This window comes from Hylobates moloch, unplaced genomic scaffold, assembly GCF_009828535.3.
Source record: "Hylobates moloch isolate HMO894 unplaced genomic scaffold, HMol_V3 SCAFFOLD_9, whole genome shotgun sequence".
NCBI classification, from domain to species: domain Eukaryota; kingdom Metazoa; phylum Chordata; class Mammalia; order Primates; family Hylobatidae; genus Hylobates; species Hylobates moloch.
The window spans coordinates 79,065,165-79,085,654 of record NW_026652284.1 but is presented as its reverse complement, the minus strand read 5'-3'; the positions used below and the strand labels follow the sequence as shown (position 1 = coordinate 79,085,654).

Sequence of the window (20,490 nt, the reverse complement as noted above, 5' to 3'; positions counted from 1 at the left end):
ACTTACAATTGCTTTGGCTATTCTGGCCCTTTTTTGGTTCCATATGAATTTTAGAATAGTTTTTTTCTAGTTTTGTCAAAAATGATGTTGGTAGCTTGATAGGAATAGTGTTGAATCTGTGGATTCCTTTGGGCCGTGTGGCCATTTTAATGATATTGATTTTTCCACTTCATGGACATGAAGTGTTTTTTATTTTTAAGGATATTGATTTTTCCACTTCATGAACATGAAATGTTTTTCCATTTGTTTGTGTCATCTCTGATTTCTTTCAGCAGCGTTTTGTAGTTCTCCTTGTAGAGATGCTTCATCTCCTTGGTTAGATGTATTCCTAGGTATTTTATTTTATTTTATTTTATTCTATTTTATTTTATTTTGTGGCCATTGTAAATGGGATTACGTTCTTGATTTGGCTCTCAGCTGGTACGTTACTGGTGTGTAGAAATGCTACTGGTTTTTGTTCATTTTGTATCCTGAAACGTTACTCAAGTAGTTTATCAGTTCCAGGAGCCTTTGGTGGATGGGGCCTTTAAGGTTTTCTAGGTATAGAATCATATTGTCTGTGAAGAGATATTGTTTGCCTTCTCCTTTTTCTATTTGGATGCCTTTTATTTCTTTCTTTTGCCTTATTGTTCTGGCAAGGACTTCCAGTACTGTGTTGAATAGGGGTGCTAAGAGTGGACATCCTTGTCTGATTCCAGTTCTCAAGGGGAATGCTTCCATTTTTTGCTCATTCAGTATGATGTTGGCTGTGGAGTTGCTATAGATGGCTCTTACTGTTTTGAGATATGTTCCTTTGATGTCTAGTTTGTTCAGAGTTTTTCTTCTTTTCTTTTTTTAATCATGAAGGGATGTTGGATTTTATTGAAAGCTTTTTCCATGTCTGTTGGGATGGTCATATGATTTTAATTTTAAATTCTGTTTATGTGGTGGATCACATTTATTGATTTGCATATGTTGAACCAACCTTGCATCCCAGGAATGAAACTTACTTGGCCACGGTGAATTAGATTTTTGATGTGCTGCTGGATTTGGTTTACTAGTATATATATATATATTTTTTGAGACAGAGTTTCGCTCGTCTTGCTCTTGTTGCCCAGGCTGGAGTGCAATGGCGCAATCTCGTCTCACAGCAACCTCCGCCTCCTGGGTTCAAGCGATTCTCCTGCCTCAGCCTCCGGAGTAGCTGGGATTACAGGCATGCACCACCACGCCTGGCTAACTTGTATTTTTTAGTAGAGACGGTGTTTCTCCATGTTGGTCAGGCTGGTCTCGAACTCTGGACCTCAGGTGATCCGCCCGCCTCAGCCTCCCAAAGTGCTGAGATTACAGGCATGAGCCACCGTGCCCGGCCTTGGTTTACTAGTATTTTATTGAGGATTTTTGTGTCTGTGTTCATCAGGGATATTGGTCTGTAGTTTTCCTTTTTCTTTGTGTCTTTGCCAGGTTTTGGTATCATGGTCTGTAGTTTTCTTTTTTCTTTGTGTCTTTGCCAGGTTTCGGTATCAGGGTGATGCATCCTTCAAATGAGTTGCAGTGAGTTCCTCCTTGATTTTTGGAATAGTTTCAGAAGGATTGATAGCAGCTCTTCTTTGTATGTCTGATAGAATTTGGCTGTAAATCTATGTGGTCCAGGGATTTTTTTGGTTGATAAGTTTTTAATTATTGATTCAATTTCAGATTTCAATACTGACGTCTGCGCAGGGTTTCTATTTCTTCCTGATTCAATCTTGGGAGATTGTGGGTTTCCAAGAATTTATCCATTTTCTCTAGGTTTTCTAGTTTGTGTAAATAGGAGTGTTCATAATTGTCCCTAAGGAACTTTTGTATTTCTGTGGTATTGGTTGCTTGTCACCTTTGTCATTTTGATTGTGCTTATTTGAATCTTCTCTCTCTTTTTTCTTTTGTTAATCTAGCTTGCAGTCTATTGGTCTTGTTTTTCCTCTTAGAAAACCAACTTTTTGTTTTATTGATCCTTTGTATTTTTGGTCTTAATTTGATTTAGTTCTTCTTTGCTTTTATTTCTTCTGCTATCTTTATGGTTAGTTTGTTCTTTTGTTTCTAGTTCCTCTAGATTGTTGATTTGAGATTTTTCTGATTTTTTGAGGTAGGTGTTTAGTGTTGTAAACTTTCCTCTTTATACTTTTTTGCTGCCTCCCAGAGATTTTGATACTGTTTTCATTTATTTCAAAGAACTTTTTGATTTCTGCTTTAATTGTTTACCCAAAAGTCATTCAGGAGTAAGTTGTTTAATTTCCATGTAATTGTGTGGTTCTGAGAGATCTTCATGGTATTGATTTTTATTTTTATTCCACTGTGGTCTGAGAATATGGTTGGTATGATTTTGATTTTTTTTTGAATTAATTGAGATATGTTTTATGGCCGAGCATGTGGTTGATCTTGTAGTATCTTCCGTGTGCAGACGAGAACAGTATATGTTCAGTGGTTGATGGATGAAGTAGTCTGCAGGTATCTGTTAGGTCCAATTCATCATGTGTTGAATTTAAGTCCAGAATTTCTTTGTTAGTTTTCTGCCTCAGTGGTCAGGCTAATGCATTAGTCAGTGGGCTGTTGAAGTCTCGCACTATTTTGTATGGTTGTTTAAGTCTTTTCCTAGGTCTAGAAGTATTTGTTTGCTTGTTTGTTTTGAGACGGTCTCACTCCAATTGCCCAGACTGGAGTGCAGTGGTGCAGTTTTGGCTCCAACCTCCCAGGTTCAGGTGATTCTCCCACGTCAGCTTCCTGAGTAGCTGGGGCTACAGGCTTGTGCCACCACGTCTGGCTAATTTTTTGTATTTTTTGTAGAGATGGGGTTTCTCCATGTTGCCCAGGCTGGTCTTGAACTCCTAGACTCAAGCAATTGGTCTGCCTCAGCATCCTGCAGGGTCTTATTTTTATTTTTTATTAAATTTTTTTTTATTTCCATAAGTTATTGGGGAACAGGTGGTGTTTGGTTACAGGAGTAAGTTCTTCAGTGGTGATTTGTGAGATTTTGTTGCATCCATCACCCGAGCAGTATACACTGTACCCAATTTGTCGTCTTTTATCCCTTACACCCTTCCCACCCTTTCCCCCTGAGTCTCCAAAGTCCTTTGTGTCATTCTTATGCCTTTGCGTCCTCGTAGCTTAGCGCCCACATGTCAGTGAGAACATATGATGTTTGGTTTTCTGTTCTAGAGTTATTTCACTTAGAATAACAGTCTCTAATCTCCTCTAGGTTGCTGTGAATGCCATTAATTCATTCCTTTTTATGGCTGAGTAGTATTCCATCATATATATACATACACACACACACACATATATATACACACATGTATACACATATATATACACACACACATACACACACACACATACACACACACACACACACATATATACACACACACACACACACATACAGTTTCTTTATCCAGTCGTTGATTGATGGGCATTTAGGTTGGTTCCACATTTTTGCAATTGCGAACTGTGCTGCTATAAACGTGTGTGCAAGTATCTTTTTCTTATAATGACTTCTTTTCCTCTGGGTAGATACCCAGGAGTGGGATTGCTGGAGCAAATGGTAGTTGTTCTACTTCTAGTTCTTTTTTTTTTTTTTTTTTTTTGAGACGGAGTTTTGCTGTTGTTGCCCAGGCTGGAGTGCAATGGTGCGATCTCAGCTCACCGCAACGTCCACTTCCTGGGTTAAAGTGATTCTCCTGCCTCAGTCTTCCAAGTAGCTGGGATTACAGGCATGCACCACCATGCCCAGCTAACTTTGTATTTTTTTTTAGTAGGGGCGGGGTTTCTCCATGTTGGTCAGGCTGGTGTCGAACTCCTGACCTCAGGTGATCTACCCGCCTCAGCCTCCCAAACTGTTGGGATTACAGGCATGAACCACTGCTCCCAGCCCTCATTTTAGTTCTTTAAGGAATCTCCACACTGTTTTCCATAGTGGTTGTACTAGTTACATTCCCACCAGCAGTGCATAAGTGTTCCCTGTTCACTGCATCCCCAAAAACATCAATTATTTTTTGATTATGGCCATTCTTGCAGAAGTAAGGTGGTATCGCATTTTGGTTTTGATTTGCATTTCTTGATCTATTAGTGATGTTGAGCATTTTTTCCTATGTTTGTTGGCCATTTGTATATCTTCTTTTGAGAATTGTCTATTCATGTCCTTAGCCCACTTTTTGATGGAATTGTTTGTTTTTTTCCTAATTTGTTTGTGTTTGTTTTAGATTCTGGATATTAGTCCTTTGTCAGATGTATAGATTGTGAAGATTTTCTCCCACTCTATGGGTTGTCTGTTTACTCTGCTGACTGTTTCTTTTGCCGTGCAAAAGCTGTTCAGTTTAATTAAGTCCCAGCTATTTATCTTTGTTTTTATTGCATTTGCTTTTGGGTTCTTGGTCATGAAATCATTGCCTAAGCCAATGTCTAGAAGAGTTTTTCCAGTGTTATCTTCCAGAATTTTTATAGTTTCAGGTCTTAGATTTAAGTCCTTGATCCATCTTAAGCTGAGTTTTTATAAGGTGAGAGATGAGGATCCACTTTCGTTCTTTTACGTGTGGCTTGCCAATTGTCCTAGCACCATCTGTTGAATAGGGTGACCTTTCCCCACTTTGTTTTTGTTTGCTTTGTCGAATATCAGTTGGCTGTTAGGTATTTGGGCTTATTTCTGGGTTCTTTCTGTTCCATTGGTCGATGTGCCTATTTTTATACCAGTGGTGACTGTGGCCTTAGAGTACAGTTTGAAATCAGGTAATGCGATGCCTCCAGATTTGTTCTTTTTACTTAGTCTTGCTTTGGCTATGTGGGCTCTTTTTTGGTTCCATATGAGTTTTAGGATTGTTTTTTCTAATTCTGTGAAGAATGATGGTATTTTGATGGGAATTGCATTGAATTTGTAGATTGCTTTTGGCAGTACGGTCATTATCACAATATTGATTCTACCCATCAATGAGCATGGGATGTGTTTCCATTTGTTTGTGTCATCTATGATTTCTTTCAGCAGTGTTTCGTAGTTTTCATTGTAGAGGTCTTTTACCTCCTTGGTTAGGTGTATTCCTAAGTATTTTATTTTTTTTTGTGGCTGTTGTAAGAGGAGTTAAGTTCTTGATTTGATTCTCAGCTTGGTCGCTGTTGGTGTATAGGAGAGATACTGGTTTGTGTACATTAATTTTGTATCTGGAAACTTTGCTGAATTCTTTTATCAGTTCTAGGAGCTTTCTGAGGGAGTCTTTAGGGTTTTCTAGGTAAACAATCATATCATCAGCAAACAGCAACAGCTTGACTTCCTCTTAACCGATTTGAATGCCTTTTTTTTTTTTTTTTTTTTTTGAGACGGAGTCTCATCCTGTCCCCCAGGCTGGAGTGCAATGGCGCGATCTCAGCTCACTGCAACCTCCGCCTCTGGGGTTCAAGCGATTCTCCTGCCTCAGCCTCCCAAGTAGCTGGGATTACAGGTGCCTGCCACCATGCCCAACTAAGCTTTTGTATTTTTAGTAGAGACGGGGTTTCACCATGTTGGGCAGGCTGGTCTCGAACCCCTGACCTCAGGTGATCCGCCTGCGTTGGTCTCCCAGGTGCCTTGTTCGTAATTTTTAAATTACCATTTCAATCTTGCTGCTTGCTGTCGTTCTGTTCAGGGTATCTAATTCTTCCTGATTTAAGCTAGGAAGGTTTTATCTTCCCAGGAATTTATCTATCTCCTTTAGGTTTTCTAGTTTATGCACATAAAGGGGTTCATAGTAGCCTTGAATGATCTTTTGTATTTCCTTGGTATAGGTTGTAATATCTCCCTTTTCGGTTCTAATTGAGCGTATTTGGATTTTCTTTTTTCTTTTCTTGGTAATCTTGTTAATGTACTGTTAATTTTATTTTATCTTTTCAAAGAACCAGCTTTTTGTTTCATTTACCTTTTGTATTTTTTTTTGTTTCAATTTAATTTTTTTCTGCTCTGATCTTGGTTATTTCCTTTCTTCTACTGGGTTTGGGTTTGGTTTGTTCTTGGTTCTCTAGTTCCTTAAGGTGTGGCCTTAGATTGTCTGTGCTCTTTCAGACTTTTTGATGTAGGCGTTTAGGGTTGTGAACTTTCCTCTAAGCACTGCCTTTGCTGTATCCCAGAGGTTTTGATAGGTTGTGTCACTATTGTTGTTCAGTTCGAAGAATTTTTAAATTTCCATCTTGATTTCATTTTTGACCCGATGATCATTCAAAAGCAGGTTATTTAATTTCCATGTATTTGCATGATTTTGAAGGTTCCTTTTAGAGTTGATTTCCCATTTTATTCCACTATGGTCTGAGAGAGTACTTGATATAATTTCAGTTTTCTTAAATTTATTGAGTCTCGTTTTGTGGCCTCTCATATGGTCTATCTTGGAGAAAGTTCCATGTGCTGTTGAATAGAATATATATTCTGCAGTTGTTGAGTAGAATGTTCTGTATATATCTGTTAAGTCCATTTGTTCCAGGGTATAGTTTAAATCCATTGTTTCTTTGTTGACTTTCTGTGTTGATGACCTGTCTAGTGCTGTCAGTGTAGTGTTGAAGTCCCCCACTATTATAGTTGCTGTCTCATTTCTTAAGTCTATTAGTAATTGTTTTATAAATTTGGGAGCTCCAGTGTTAGGTGCATATATATTTAAGATTGTGATATTTTCCTGTTGGACAAGGCCTTTTATCATTATATAATGACTCTCTGTCTTTTTAAATGGCTGTTGCTTTAAAGTTTGTTTTGTCTGCTATAAGAATAGCTATTCCTACTCGCTTTTGGTGTCCATTTGCATGGAATGTCTTTTTCCACCCCTTTTTACCTTAAGTTTATGTGAGTCCTTATGTGTCAGGTGTGTTTCTTGAAGGCAGCAGATGGTTGGTGAATTCTTATCCGTTCTGCAATTTTTTATATATATATATGTATTTTTTGTTTGTTTGTTTTCTGAGATGGAGTCTTACTCCATCACCCAGGCTGGAGTGCAGTGGTATAATCAGGGCTCACTGCAACCTCCGCCTCCCGGGTTCAAGCAGTTCTCCTGTCTCAGCCCCCCAAGTAGCTGGGATTACAGGCGTGCACCACCACGCCCGGCTAATTTTTGTATTTTTAGTAGAGACAGGGTTTCACCATGTTGTCCAGGCTGGTCTCGAACTCCTGGCCTTGTGATCTGCCTGCCTCGGCCTCCCAGTGTTGAGATTACAGGCATGAGCCACCATGCCCAGCCAATTCTGTATCTTTTAAGTGGAATGTTTAGGCTATTTACATTCAGCATTGGTATTGAGATGTGAGGTATCATTCCACTCATGCGATTTGTTGCCTGTATACCTTGGTTTTCTTGTTTTGTTTTTTAAATTGTATTTTTGTTTTGTAGGTCCTGTGAGATTTATGCTTTAAAGGGGTTCTGTTTTGATGTGTTTCCTGGCTTTGTTTCAAGATTTAGAGCTCCTTTTAGCAGTTTTTGTAATGCTGGCTTGGTAGTGGCAAATTCTCTCAGCATTTGTCTGTCTGAAAAAGACTGTATCTTTCTGTCGTTTATGTAGCTTAGTTTCGCTGGGTGCAAAATTCTTGGCTGATAATTGTTTTGTTTGAGGAGGCTGAAGACAGGGCTGCAATCCCTTCTAGCTTGTAAAGTTTTTGCTGAGAAATCTGCTGCTAATCTGATAGGTTTTTCTTTAAAGATTACCTGGCGCTTTTTCCTCATGGCTCTTAAGATTCTTTTCTTTGTCTTAACTTTAGATAATTTGATGACAGTGTGTCTAGGCAATGATCTTTTTGCGATGAATTCCCCAGGTGTTCTTTGAGCTTCTTGTATTTGGATGTCTAGGTCTCTATCAAGGCCGAGAAGTTTTCCTCAATTATTCCCCCAAATATATTTTCCAGACTTTTAGATTTATCTTCTTTCTCAGGAATGCTGATTATTCTTAGGTTTGGTCGTTTGACATAATCCCAGACTTCTTGGAGGCTTTGTCCATATTTTCTTATTCTTTTTCCCTTGTCTTCGTTGGATTGGGTTAATTCAAAAACCTTGTCTTTGAGCTCTCAAGTTCGTTCTTCTGCTTGTTTGATTCTGTTGCTGAGACTGTCCAGAGCATTTTGCATTTCTGTAAATGTGTCCATTGTTTCCTGAAGTTTTTTTATTTATCCTATTTCATTAAATATCTCTTCCTTCAGTTCTTTTTTTTTTTTTTTTTTTTTGAGATGGAGTCTCGCTCTGTTGCCAGACTGGAGTGCAGTGGTGTGACCTCGGCTCACTGCAACCTCCAGCGCTCCTGGGTTCAGGTGATTCTCCTGCCTCAGCCTCCCGAGTAGCTGGGACTACAGGCGTGCACCACCACGCCAAGCCAATTTTTGTATTTTTAGTAGAGACGGGGTTTCACCATGTTGGCCAGGAAGGTCTCGATCTCCTTACCTCTTGATCTGCCTGTCTTGGCCTCTCAAGATTACAGGCGTGAGCCACTGCACCTGGCCCAGTTCTTGTATCATTTTTTTATTACGTTGAGTTTTGCCTTTCTCTGGTGCTTCCCTGATTAGTTTAATAACTAACCTTCTGAATTCTTTTTTAGGTAAATCAGGGATTTCTTCTTGGTTTAGATCCATTGCTGGTGAGCTAGTGTGATTTTTTTTTGGGGTGTTAAAGAACCTTGTTTAGTCATATTACCAGAGTTGGCTTTCTGCTTTCTTTTCATCTGGGTAGGCTCTTTCAGAGGGAAGGTCTAGGGCTCAAGGCTGTTGTTCAGTTTCTTCTTTCCCACAGGATATTTCCTTGATGTAATACTTTCCCGCTTTTCCTAGGGGTGTGGCTCCTTGAGAGCCGGGCTGTAGTGATTGTTATCTCTCTTCTTAATCTAGCCACCCAGCAAGTCTAACAGGCTCTGGGCTGGTACTGGGGATTGCTGTGGATACCAGCACCTGATCTGGTGGAAGTGGTAGGGGGGTAAAATGGACTCTGTGAGGGTCCTTAGCTTTGGTTGATTAATGCACTATTTTTGTGCTGGTTGGCCTTCTGCTGGGAGGTGGCGCTTTCAAGAGAGAGCATCAGCTGTGGTAGTATGGGGAAGAACTTACATTGGGCTTTGTCTTTAGTTACTAGGGTGGGTAGGAAAGAACCATTAGGTGGGGGCAGGATTAGGTGTGTCTGAGCTCCGACTCTCCTTGGGCAGGTCTTGCTGTGGCTGCTCTGGGGAATGGGGATGAGGTTCTCAGGTCAATTGGAGTTGTATTCCTAGGAGGATTATGGCTGCCTCTGCTGTCATGCAGGTCGTCAGGGAAGTGGGGGAAAGCCGGCGGTCACAGGCCTCAACTAGTTCCAACACAATCCAACGGGCTTTTCTCACTCCCATTGTGTCTTCCCAACAGCACTGAGTCTACTTTCAGGCAGTGGGCGAGCAGGGCTGAGAACTTGCCCCTGGCTACTCTCTTCCTAGCTGTGAAAGCAAGTAGGGCTTTCGTTCCCTCGCCTATGGGATCTGCACACTGGATTCATGCCCTCCCAAGTTCTGGCCAGGAGACTTCAAACTGTTAAAAAATTCAGCTGGAGGTTTCCTTCTCCCGGTGGCCTTTTCCCAGTGCCTCTGGCAGCCCTCCTCAAGGACACCTGTGAGGCAAGGCAGAAGTGGCTTGCTAGGGGAGCCAGCGAGCCCACAGGGCTTTTCCCTCTGCTTCCTGTACTCCTGTGTATTTCACTTGGCTCTTTAAATTGTCTCAGCTCCAGGTGAGGTCTGAATCTTCTCCCATAATCTAGACCTTCAGGTTCCCCAGTTGGGGGTGTGTGTTTGGGGGCGGACAATCTCCCTTTCCCACTTCCACAGCTTGGGCACTCACAATATTTGGGGAGTCTGCCAGGTCCTGTAGGAGCAGTCCACTTCCTTCAGAGGGTCTCTGGGTTTTCTTGGCTTTCCTAATGTATTCCTGCAGTCATTCTGGAGCAAAAGTTCAAGATGTGAGCCTCCACACGCTGCTCTGAGTGGGTGGTGCAATCTAGTCCTGCGTCCTGTCTGCCATGATATCTGGGTCTTGTTTTTAAATCCAACTTGCCACTTTACCTTTAATGTGGAATGTTTAGACCATTTACTACATTCAAGGTTAATATCGAAATGTGAGATTTTGGCCAGGCGCAGTGGCTCATGCCTGTAATCCCAGCACTTTGGGAGGCCGAGGTGGGTGGATCATCTGAGGTCGGGAGTTCAAGACCAGCCTGACCAACATGGAGAAACCCCGTCTCTACTAAAAATACAAAATTAGCTGGATGTGGTGGCACATGCCTGTAATATCAGCCACTTGGGAGGCTGAGGCAGGAGAATCGCTTGAACCCAGGAGGCGGAGGTTGCGGTGAGCCAAGATCGTGCCATTGCAGTCCAGCCTGGGCAACGAGAGCGAAACTCTGTCTCAAAAAAAAAAAAAAAAAAAAGGAATGTGAGGTTTTGATCCTATCATTAAGTCGTTAGCTGGTTGTTTTGTAGATTGTATTGTGTGGTTGCTTTATAGGGTCTGTGGGCTATGTACTTAAGTGTGTTTTTGTGGTAGCAGGTATCATTCTTTTGTTTCCATGTTTAGACCTCCCTTAAGGATCTCTTGTAATGTTGGGTCTAGCGGTAATGAATTCTGTTAGTGCTTGCTTGTTTGGAAAATATGTTATTTTTCTTCTGCTTATGAAGCTTAATTTGTAGGGGGGGATATGAAATTCTTGGTTGGAATTTCTTTTCTTTTAGAATGCTGAAAATTGGCTGGGTGCAGTGGCTCACACCTGTAATCCCAGCACCATTTTGGAGGCCAAGGCGGGCAGATTGCTTGAGGTCAGGAGTTTGAGACCAGCCTGGCCAAAATGATGAAACCCTGTCTCTACTAAACATATAAAAATTAGCTGGGCATGGTGCCACACACCTGTAATCTTAGCTGCTTGGGAGGCTGAGGCATGAGAATCTCTTGAACCCAGGAGGCAGAGATTCAATGAGCCGAGATCACGTCACTGCACTCCAGCCTGGGTGACAGAGCAAGACTTCATCTCAAAAAAAAAAAAAAAAAAACAACAAAAAACATGCTGAAAATAATCCCCCTAGTTTCTCCTAGCTTGTAAAATTTCTACTGAGAAGTACACTGTTAGCCTGATGGGGTTTCCTTTGTATGTAATCTGACCTTTTTCTTTAAGATTTTTTTTTTTCTTTAACATTGACCTTGGACGGCCTGGTGAGTATATGCCTCGGTGGTGTTCATTTTGTATGTTATCTCACAAGTGTTGTCTGGATTTGTATATTATCTCACAGGTGTTGTCTGGATTTGTTTTATCTGGATGTCTACTACTCTAGCAAGATTAGGGAAATTTTTTTGAGTTAGTTCCTCAAATATGTTTTCCAGGTTTTTTGCTTTTTCTCCTTCTGTATCATGAATGCTAATAATTTATAGGTTTGATTGCTTTACATAATCCTGTATTTCTTAAAGACTTCGTTCAATTTTAAAAGTTCATTTACCTCTATTTTTGTTGACTGGGTTAGTTCAAAAGATCAGCCTTTATTCCTTTCTTCTTTTTTCCTTTTGTTCGTCTGTTTTGCAGTGATGTGATCATGGCTCACTGCAGCCTTGAACTCCTAGGCTCAGGTGATCCTTTCACCCCAGCCTCCCAAGTAGCTAGAACTATAGGTGCAAACCACCATGCCCAGCTAATTTTTAAATTTCTTTGTAAAGACATGGTCTCTATATGTTTTCCAGGATGGTCTCAAGCTCCTTGGCTCAAATGATCTTCCTACCTCAGCCTCCTCAAGTGTTGGGATTATAGGCACGAGCCACCACGCCTGGCCTGAAATTCTTTCTTTTGCTTGGTCCAGTCTATTGATAAAGCTTTCAGTTATATTTTGAAATTTCTTAAGTAAACCTTTTTCAGTTCCAGAAGCTCCAATTGATTTCTTTTAAAGATCTTTGCCTCTTATTTCCTGGATTTCCTTTGAAGTTTTATAGTATTGATTTTTAATCTTGTCTTGGATCTCTGAGCTTCCTTGCAACCCATGCTTTGAGTTCTTTGTCATTTCTGAGTGTCCTTTTTGGCTGGGGACCATTGCTGGAGAGCTAGTGTGATCCTTTTGTGGTGGCACTACATTCAGATTTTTTCATGGTGCCAGTATTCTTGCACTGGTTTCTTCCAATCTGGAGACACTGGCACTGCTAATTTTTGTAATTATTTTCATACTGGTAGAATTTTTTCTTTCTTTTCTTACAATGTTGTTTTTTTCTTCTTTCCCATTCCCCTTCTCCTTAGGGAGTGCGAGTGGAAATAATGCTGTGTAGAGTCTTTTGGCTTTGTTTTTATAGTCCTATGTACTTCAGTTGGCAGGTTTTATATTGGACTGTGTAGTTTGGCCTATAAGCCAGTAGAAGGCGCTTACGGGTAAGAGCTAGGTGTTGCCAGTGTGACTGGGTATATATTTGATCCTTGTTTACTGGGAGCAGCTCTCCATTGCTTCAGGCAGTGGGCTGATTTGTGGAGTGTACAGTGTTCTGAGTTTCCTGCTCAGCCCTGAGGGGGCAGAGGGCAAGATATGCAGGGCTGGACTGGGCAGGTTCACCGCCAGGTCCTCCAATGGCAAACACAAGCATCAGCGCATAGGGAGAATCCAGTGGGTAGTCACCAAGCACCCAGAGGTGTACCTGGGTATGAAGCTGGGAGACCTCCTTGGCCCTAAGTTCTCTGCACAGGGATGGGTGGCAGCTTAAACTCCTAATCCTGAAGAGTAGGTGCTCCAGATGGCTGCATATCTGCCTGGGCATGAAGTGGAAAGGGTCCCCCTGCCACCCTGCCACCACTAAGATGTCTGCAGAGGAGGGTTGGGGTGATGTAGCCTGCTGAACCAGGCAAGCAGGTGCTCTGAATGTCTGGAGATATGCCTGGGCATGAAGCAGGGAGGGCCTCCCTGTACCCAGATCTCTTCATAGGAAGAGTGGAATGGCCCAAGATGCCAATTTGGGCAAATAGGTACTTTGAATATCTGGAGATCTTCTTGGGCAATGGAGTGGAAGGGCCCTGCTGCACCATAATCTATGTACAGAAGGATGGAGCAGTTCAGGCTGCTGATCCAGGGGAGTGGGTGCTCTGAATGCCTGGGAGATCTGTCTTAAGTATGAAGCAGAGAGGGCCTCCCTACACTAGGATCTCTGCACAGGAAGGGTGAGGCAGGTCAGGCTGCTGAATCAGGTAGGCAGATGCTCTGAATGCCTGGAGATTTGCCTGGGCACGGAGCAGAGAGGGCCCCCCTGCACAGAATCTCTGCACAGGAAAAGTGGGGCAACTCAATCTGCTAGTCCATGTGAGCAGGTGCATCAGATGCCTGGGTATCTGTCTCCATGTAGAGTGGAGAGGGCCCCACTGTACCACAATCTATGCACAGGAAGGGTAAGGCAACTCAGACTGCGGATGCAGGTGAGGGGGTGCTCTGAATACCTCTAGATCTGCCTGCATGTGGAGCAGAGAGGCCTCCACTGTGCCATGATCTATATCCATGAAGGGTGAGGTGGTTCAGCCTGCTTGTCCAGGCAAACAGTTACTCCAAATGCCTGGATTTTTGCCAGGGAGTAGAGCAGAGAGGGCCCTGCTGCACCACATTCTCAGGGGAACAGGCCGTGGCAACCAGCCATGGCACATGCAGACCAGTTCCAGGTTGCTAAGCTGGATCTGGCTCCAAGTCTGGTTGTCCGGGAGAAACTATAGCTGTAGCAGCTCTTCTCTCATCCTTGACCTGCAGTGGAGGAGAGCACAATCCCAGCACCTACTGCTGAGGCACCAACTACAGTGTGACTGTGAAGACCTCTGTCCTGCTCCAGAGTCAGAAGCCTATGTGGACATGCTACTGGGTTGCCAAAGAATGGTTGACTTGCATGCACCCACATTTAAAATGGCGTCCTGCTCTCCATCCTGGGTCTGGGAAATGCCAGTAGCTTTTCCGAGTGTCTGTCCCTCACAGCATCTCCAAACCAGCTTGTCCCCAAGTTAGATCCAGGGCTTGGAAGAAACAAAGTGCTCTTTCTTGACCTGGGTTGCTCAGATCTCCAGTGGAAAAGTGAGTCACAGAAGGAGGCTTTCTGACTGTCTTGCATACTTGGGCTTCCCTCACTTTTATCAATTGGATGCCATCATAGGGGCTGTTTGTGTTTGTGTGTCTTCCTTGGATCTGGGGTGTCCGTCTCAATTCCAGTGGATTCCTGTTCTCCTTTGTGAATTAAAGCTCTCAGAGTTGACCTTTGTACACTATCTTGCTATTTCCAGGTGAATGAGGCCCACTAAAAGCCTCAATCTGCCATCTTGGAAATAAAAAAGGATTTAGAATATTCCATAATCTTAATTGAGAAAGCAGTGGCAGGGTTTGAGAGGATTGATTCCAATTTTGACAGTTCTACTTTTGAGTAAGATGCATCAAACAGCATCACGTGCTGTAGAGAAATCTTTTGGGAAGGAAGAATTAATTGATGTGGCAAACTTCATTGTTGTCTTATTTTAAGAAATTTCCACAGCTAACCCAACCTTTCGCAACCACCACCCTGATCAGGCAGAAGCTATCAACATAGAGGCGAGACTCTCCACCAGCAAAAAGATTTTGATTCGTTGTAGGCTCAGATGATCATTGGCATTTTTAGCAATAAAGTGTTTAAAATCTTTTTTATTTTTAATTTTTATGGATACATAGTAGGTGCATATATTGGGTACATGAGATATTTTGACACAGGCATATAATGCGTAACAATCATCAGGGCATAGTGGGTATCCTTCACCTCAAACATTATTTTTATATTAAGATATGTACATTGTTTTTTCAGACATAATGCCATTGTACACGTAATAGACTACAGGATAGTGTTAACATTTATATGTCCTGGGAAAACAAACATTTTTGTGGTATTTGCTTTATTGTTGTGGTCTGGAACCGAACCTGCAGTTATCTCTGAGATATGCCTATATGTCTTTCCTGTGACTGCTTTTAGTATTCTTTCTCACTGATGTTCAGCAATTTGATCATCATATATCTTGGTTCTCTCTCTCTCTCCCTCTCCTTCTCTCTCTCTTTGTGTGTTTTATCTTTTCAAATTTGTTGAATTTGATGCATCTGTGTGGGTTTATGGTTTACATAAAATTTGGAAAATGTTTCTTCTTATTTCCCTCCTTCCTTTCCTTACTTTTCTTTCCTTACTTCCCGTCCCATTTGTTTCTTTTTCATGTGGGAGTCAGGCTTTTTGTTTCTTCCTTTATTTAAATAACATTTTTTCCTTTTCAAATGATTTCATCTTTTGTGCTGTACTGTCTAATCTCCTTTTAATCTTATTCAAAAATTTTATTTCAGATATTTTATTTTATTTTTTTTTAGCAGATAAAGGCCTTGTTGTATTTTAATGATTGATCTGTATAATCACCAAGACCAGTATGTACAGACAAGAAAAGGGGAGCTTTATTTCCTCGTCTCTTCCTCATTGGACAAAGTCTTGATGCTCTCTTCCTTCTTGGCCTGGAGGCGCTCTTCATGGTACTTACATGCTTCCTTGATCTTAGACCAGCAGGCCTCTGCCTGGTCAGCCAGGAGCATCTTGTGGGCCTTTGTGCCTTCAGCAGGTGGATGTGTTCCATGAGAATCCACCTGTTTTTGAACACACTCCCCTTTACCTTCAGGTACAGGCTGTGATACATGTGGTGATCAGTCTTTTTAGATTCACCGTATCTTTGAGCAGCTGATGCAGAATTCCTATTCTCCTCACCCAGGTTACCTTCTCTGGCATTTGAGTATTGGCTGTACCCTTTTTGTTTACCTATGCCCATGTACCTGCCCTTCTGGCAGGCCAAGGTGCTTTTCTGGCAGTGAGCCCAGGAACGGACAGTCACAGGCTTATGGATAATCAGCCCATCTTTGATCAGCTTCTGGATCTGCTGACAGGAGTTGGCATGGCCGATTTCATTGGTCTCATTGGTGTCCAGCCAGATCTTCTTTTTGCCACAGCAGAGGACACTAGAGGCAAGCCTCTTCTGAAGCCTTGAAAATACTCACAGCTTCTGCTGCAGCAACGAAAGCAAATATTTTATTTTTTATCTCTTACATTTCCATTTATCTTTCCCCCTACCTTCCATTTCCTTTAACATCTGTTAGTATGTGAAAGTATATTCGTAAGAGTTTTTTATAAGATATTTATCAATTTCACCACCTCTGTTGTTTCTGGGTCTGTTTTATTGACTAATTTTTCTCTTTATGAGTTATAGTTCCTGATTACTCGTAGGTTTAATAATTTTTTATTGATTTTTTTTGACATTGTTAATTTTACATTTGTGAATGTTGAATTTTGTTTTGCTTAAGAAGTTACAGACTCGTTCCGGTAGGCAGTTAAGAAAGTTGTCTTGTGGTTTGGCTTGATGCTTTTGAGGTTAGTTTTTAAGCTCCTCTAGGGAGAATCTGGAATATCCTTTATCTTTTGGTAATATAATCTCCTTTCTAAAATAATGCTGTTCTGAGTTCTTTTCTGAATGACCTTTATATTCGTGAAGTTCTTTCAACTCTGGATAGTGGGAAAGATTCCCTGCCTTGTGATATTTTGTGATAAATTGCCTCGTCTTGGAATTTTGCTTTTTATTGCTCCCTGGTCATTTTTTTTCCCCTTAAGAAACTGGTTTTGCTGGGCTTTGAGGAGTGTTTTGTAAGTATGCACAGATTGGCATTTCATGGAAACCTCTAGATAGACTGCTGAACGTTTTCCTTGCATAGCTCCCTTCTCCCGATACTCTGTAATGGAATTTCTATTTACCTTGATTCCTCACCAAACTGTAAGCTCTATTTCTTCAACTCAGCAAAATTGCTTGGTTCTCTTTGAGTTCTTCTTTTCCTGTGCTACAGTCTGACATAGTCTCTAGATCTAAAGCCTGGGCGATGGCAGGGCTCATCTTATTTCTTCTCCTTCTCTTGGGGACCTCAGTATATCCAGTTCTGGAATGCCTAATAGCCAGCATCTGAAAATAGTTTCTTACATTTTGTTGAGTTTTGTAGCTATTTACAGCTGACAGATAATTCTGCTTCCTGTCACACCTGGTGGCTAGAAGTGGAAGTTCTACAATGGATACTTAAACTTTGAAGCTGCTTGAACTTTTGGCAGCTTTTGATGTAGCCAGATATTACCTTCTTGTGCTTCATGACCTCATTTCTTAAATATTGATGTTTCCTTGATACGTGTTTTGTGTTTGACTCTTACTTTTTCTTAGACATTTTCTTGATGATTTTGTCTCTTCTGAAGGCTTTAAGCTATGTGCTGATGACACCAGAAATTATATTTCTAGTTCAAATCTCTCCTGAGATTTGTAAATCCAGTTGCTTATCGGAAATCTACTTTTAGATGACTAGAATTGAGCCCATCTTATTCCCCTGCAGACTTTTTTTTTTCCTGTGTTTCTTACCTTAGTAAATGGTATTACCATCTACTCATTTGCAAAAACAAAATAATGACATTTTTTGTATGGCAAAAAATCAAATAGACTGCAAAATTAAAAACTTATAAGTGAAGTCAAAATCCAAATGAAAATGTTTATAATCTCAAAAAAAGGGCTAGTTTCCTTTATATACAGATAAGAAAAGGACTGAAAACCCAGTGGAAAAATGAGCAGAGAACAAGCAGGTGATTTAGTTTCTTAATCATATGAAAAGATGGTCAACTTCACTCATAATAATACAAGTTAAGTCTACACTGAGCTAATAAGTTTTCATCACAGATTGGCTAAAATCCAAATAATTTCATTAAATACCCTATTGGTGGAACTGTGGGAAAGAAGGGCTGTAACGTATTACTTGTTGGAGAATAAATTGGTAAAAACTCTATGGAGGACAACCTGCTGAAATCAGTATATATGTATATATATTTATATAACATACAATTATAATAGGTAAAATATACCATAATGTAATCAATAATTTTAATAATTACCATATAGTTATTACAATAGTGATCTTATGTTATACTACATTATTAAAATTATATTATTACATGATTATATACTTATTTGTCAGTATATCTACCTTTATATTTATGTGTGTGTGAATGTGTCTGTATTCTCAGTTTCATTTCTGGGAATTTATACATATATACTAGCACATGACTTATTCATTCATTGACTTATATATAAGGTTACTCATTGCAGCATTGTTTATTGTATCAAAAGAGAACCTGGATGTCCATAAGCAAGAGACTGGGCAAGTAAGATATGCTGTATCTCTCTAATTGAACAGGATGCAGCTGTAAAAAAGAACATTGATGCTTTATTCAGGTTGAGAAACCCTTATCTGAGATGCTTGGGACCATAAATGTTTCAGATTTCTGAATTTTTTTTTGTTTGTTTTTTGGAGTATTTGTATATACATAATGAGATATTTTGGGGCTGGGACCCAAGGCCAAACCTGAAATTTGTTTTGTATATACCTTATACACATAGCCTGTAGGTAATGTTATACAATATTTTAAGTAATTTTCTGCATGAAACAAAGTTTGCGTACATTGAACCATCAGAAAGCAAAGGTGTCACTATCACAGCCACCCATGTGGACAGTCTGTGGAGTTGTTTGGCATCACCTTCATTTCTGACTCTGAATTTACATGCTACTGATAAGCAATCATTTTCTTATACTTGCTCATGCATAAAAACTGCAAAAAACATGGCATAACATTAATACAGTGGAAAAAAATATATGTTCAGGGTAATGAAGCAGCACAGTAGCATTACCAGAATACCTGTATCAGCTTTTAAACAACAGGAACAACAAACAACGGCAGGCTTTTAGTTTTCACCTATGATGCTGATTTTTGATTGAAAGGTTACTACTGTACACTGTGTGGTTTTTTTTTTAGGTGAGAAGAAACATCAGAAGCAGCTGAGGGACCAGGAAATAGGTCCGCTAGGGATAAGGAAACATTCTGCTGGATGGCTTTTTAAAATGTTTCCTCTAGAATCGTCTGCCTCATTAACAATGGCTTGTGTCTTAGAAGTCTCTCTTTGATGTTATAAAGTGATGTTATTTCTTGTTCTGTTAAGAATGCACTCTACTTTAGTCCTAAAATAAGCCCATCACACCATGTCGTCTTCTGGCACTTTTTCTACAATGTTAACATCATCTTCATTGTCATTACTACTACCATAACCTTGATTCAGAACCATTTCTGCTATTTCTTTTTTCTTTTTTTGAGATAGGGTCTAACTCTGCCACCCAGGCTGGAGTGCAGTGGCGTGATCTCGGCTCACTGCAACCTCCACCTCCCAGGCTCAGTCTCCCAAGTAGCTGGGACCACAGGCATGTGCCATCATGCCCACCAAACGTTTTGTATTTTTTAATAGAGACAAGGTTTTGCCGTTTGCCCAGGCTGGTCTCAAACTCCTGAGCTCAAGGGATACGCCTACCTTGGCCTCCCAAAGTGCTGGAATACAGGCGTGAGCCACTGTGCCCAGCCCATTTCTGCTATTTTACCATTGGTCAATGAATGAGCAGCTGGAGACTCATTATCAGCGTTAAAAACTTATTTGATATCCATTTCTTCCAACTTACTGACAGACTCTGAAAAAAATTTATTTTTTAAATTTTTAATTAATTTATATTTTTGAGGCGGAGTCTTGCTCTGTTGCCCAGGCTGGAGTGCAGTGGCACGATCTCGGCTCACGGCAAGCTCCGCCTCCTGGGTTCACACCATTCTCCTGCCTCAGCCTCCCAAGTAGCTGGGACTACAGGCACCCACCACCATACCTGGCTTATTTTTTGTATTTTTAGTAGAGACGGGGTTTCACCATGTTAGCCAGGATGGTCTCGATCTCCTGACCTCGTTATCCACCCGCCTTGGCCTCCCAAAGTGCTGGGATTACAGGTGTGAGCCACCGTGCCCAGCCTATTTTTTTTTTTTATCTTGACATACAGAATCCTTCAAAGTCACTGCCTTGTTCATCATCATTACTGAACATAGTTGCAAGCTAGAGATTGTGCCAGGTATGCACAACTGTGTCTTTAGATACTGTGTTCCAGTCATCGACAATAGCATATACAGCATTCTAAATGCTGAACTGCTTTTGAAAACCTTCCACGCTTATATTTCTGTTCACTGCTGCAAGTAGGCTGTTCAAGAAAGTGTTTTTACATTTATTCTTTATTGATCTGAGGATACCCTGCTCACTTGCTGAATTAATGAAGTCAGTCACATTTGGGGGAAAGTACATGGAATAAACATTATTTTTAATGAGATTTCTCAGCTGGAGGATGAGCAGAACAGTTGTCAAGGAATAACAAAATCTTGTCATCATCCAGACCAGCTTCCCTGCAGGAAACCCGAACCACTGCTACAAAATGTTTGTGAAACCAATCAGAAAAGATGTCCCTAGTGACCCATGCCTTTTTGTTAGTCTAATAATGAACCCAATCTTTCCCACACAGCAGGTTTACACTTAGTGTGCCTTCTGCATTAGCACGTCCCAGCACAGTTACTCTGTCCATGGCATTCTTATCCTGTAGGGGCTGTAGTCAGAGTCTTTCTTGGGAACT

General features: G+C 40.9%; 1 protein-coding gene and 1 pseudogene across 7 annotated transcripts in view; one reads left to right on the top strand and one right to left on the bottom strand.

Moving 5' to 3' along the window:
• The window catches only part of STK3 (serine/threonine kinase 3), a 427,140-nt gene that overhangs the window by 30,070 nt on the left and 376,580 nt on the right, over positions 1-20,490 (top strand). The window lies entirely within an intron of this gene.
• On the bottom strand, positions 15,394-19,124 carry LOC116813747 (large ribosomal subunit protein eL19-like; annotated as a pseudogene).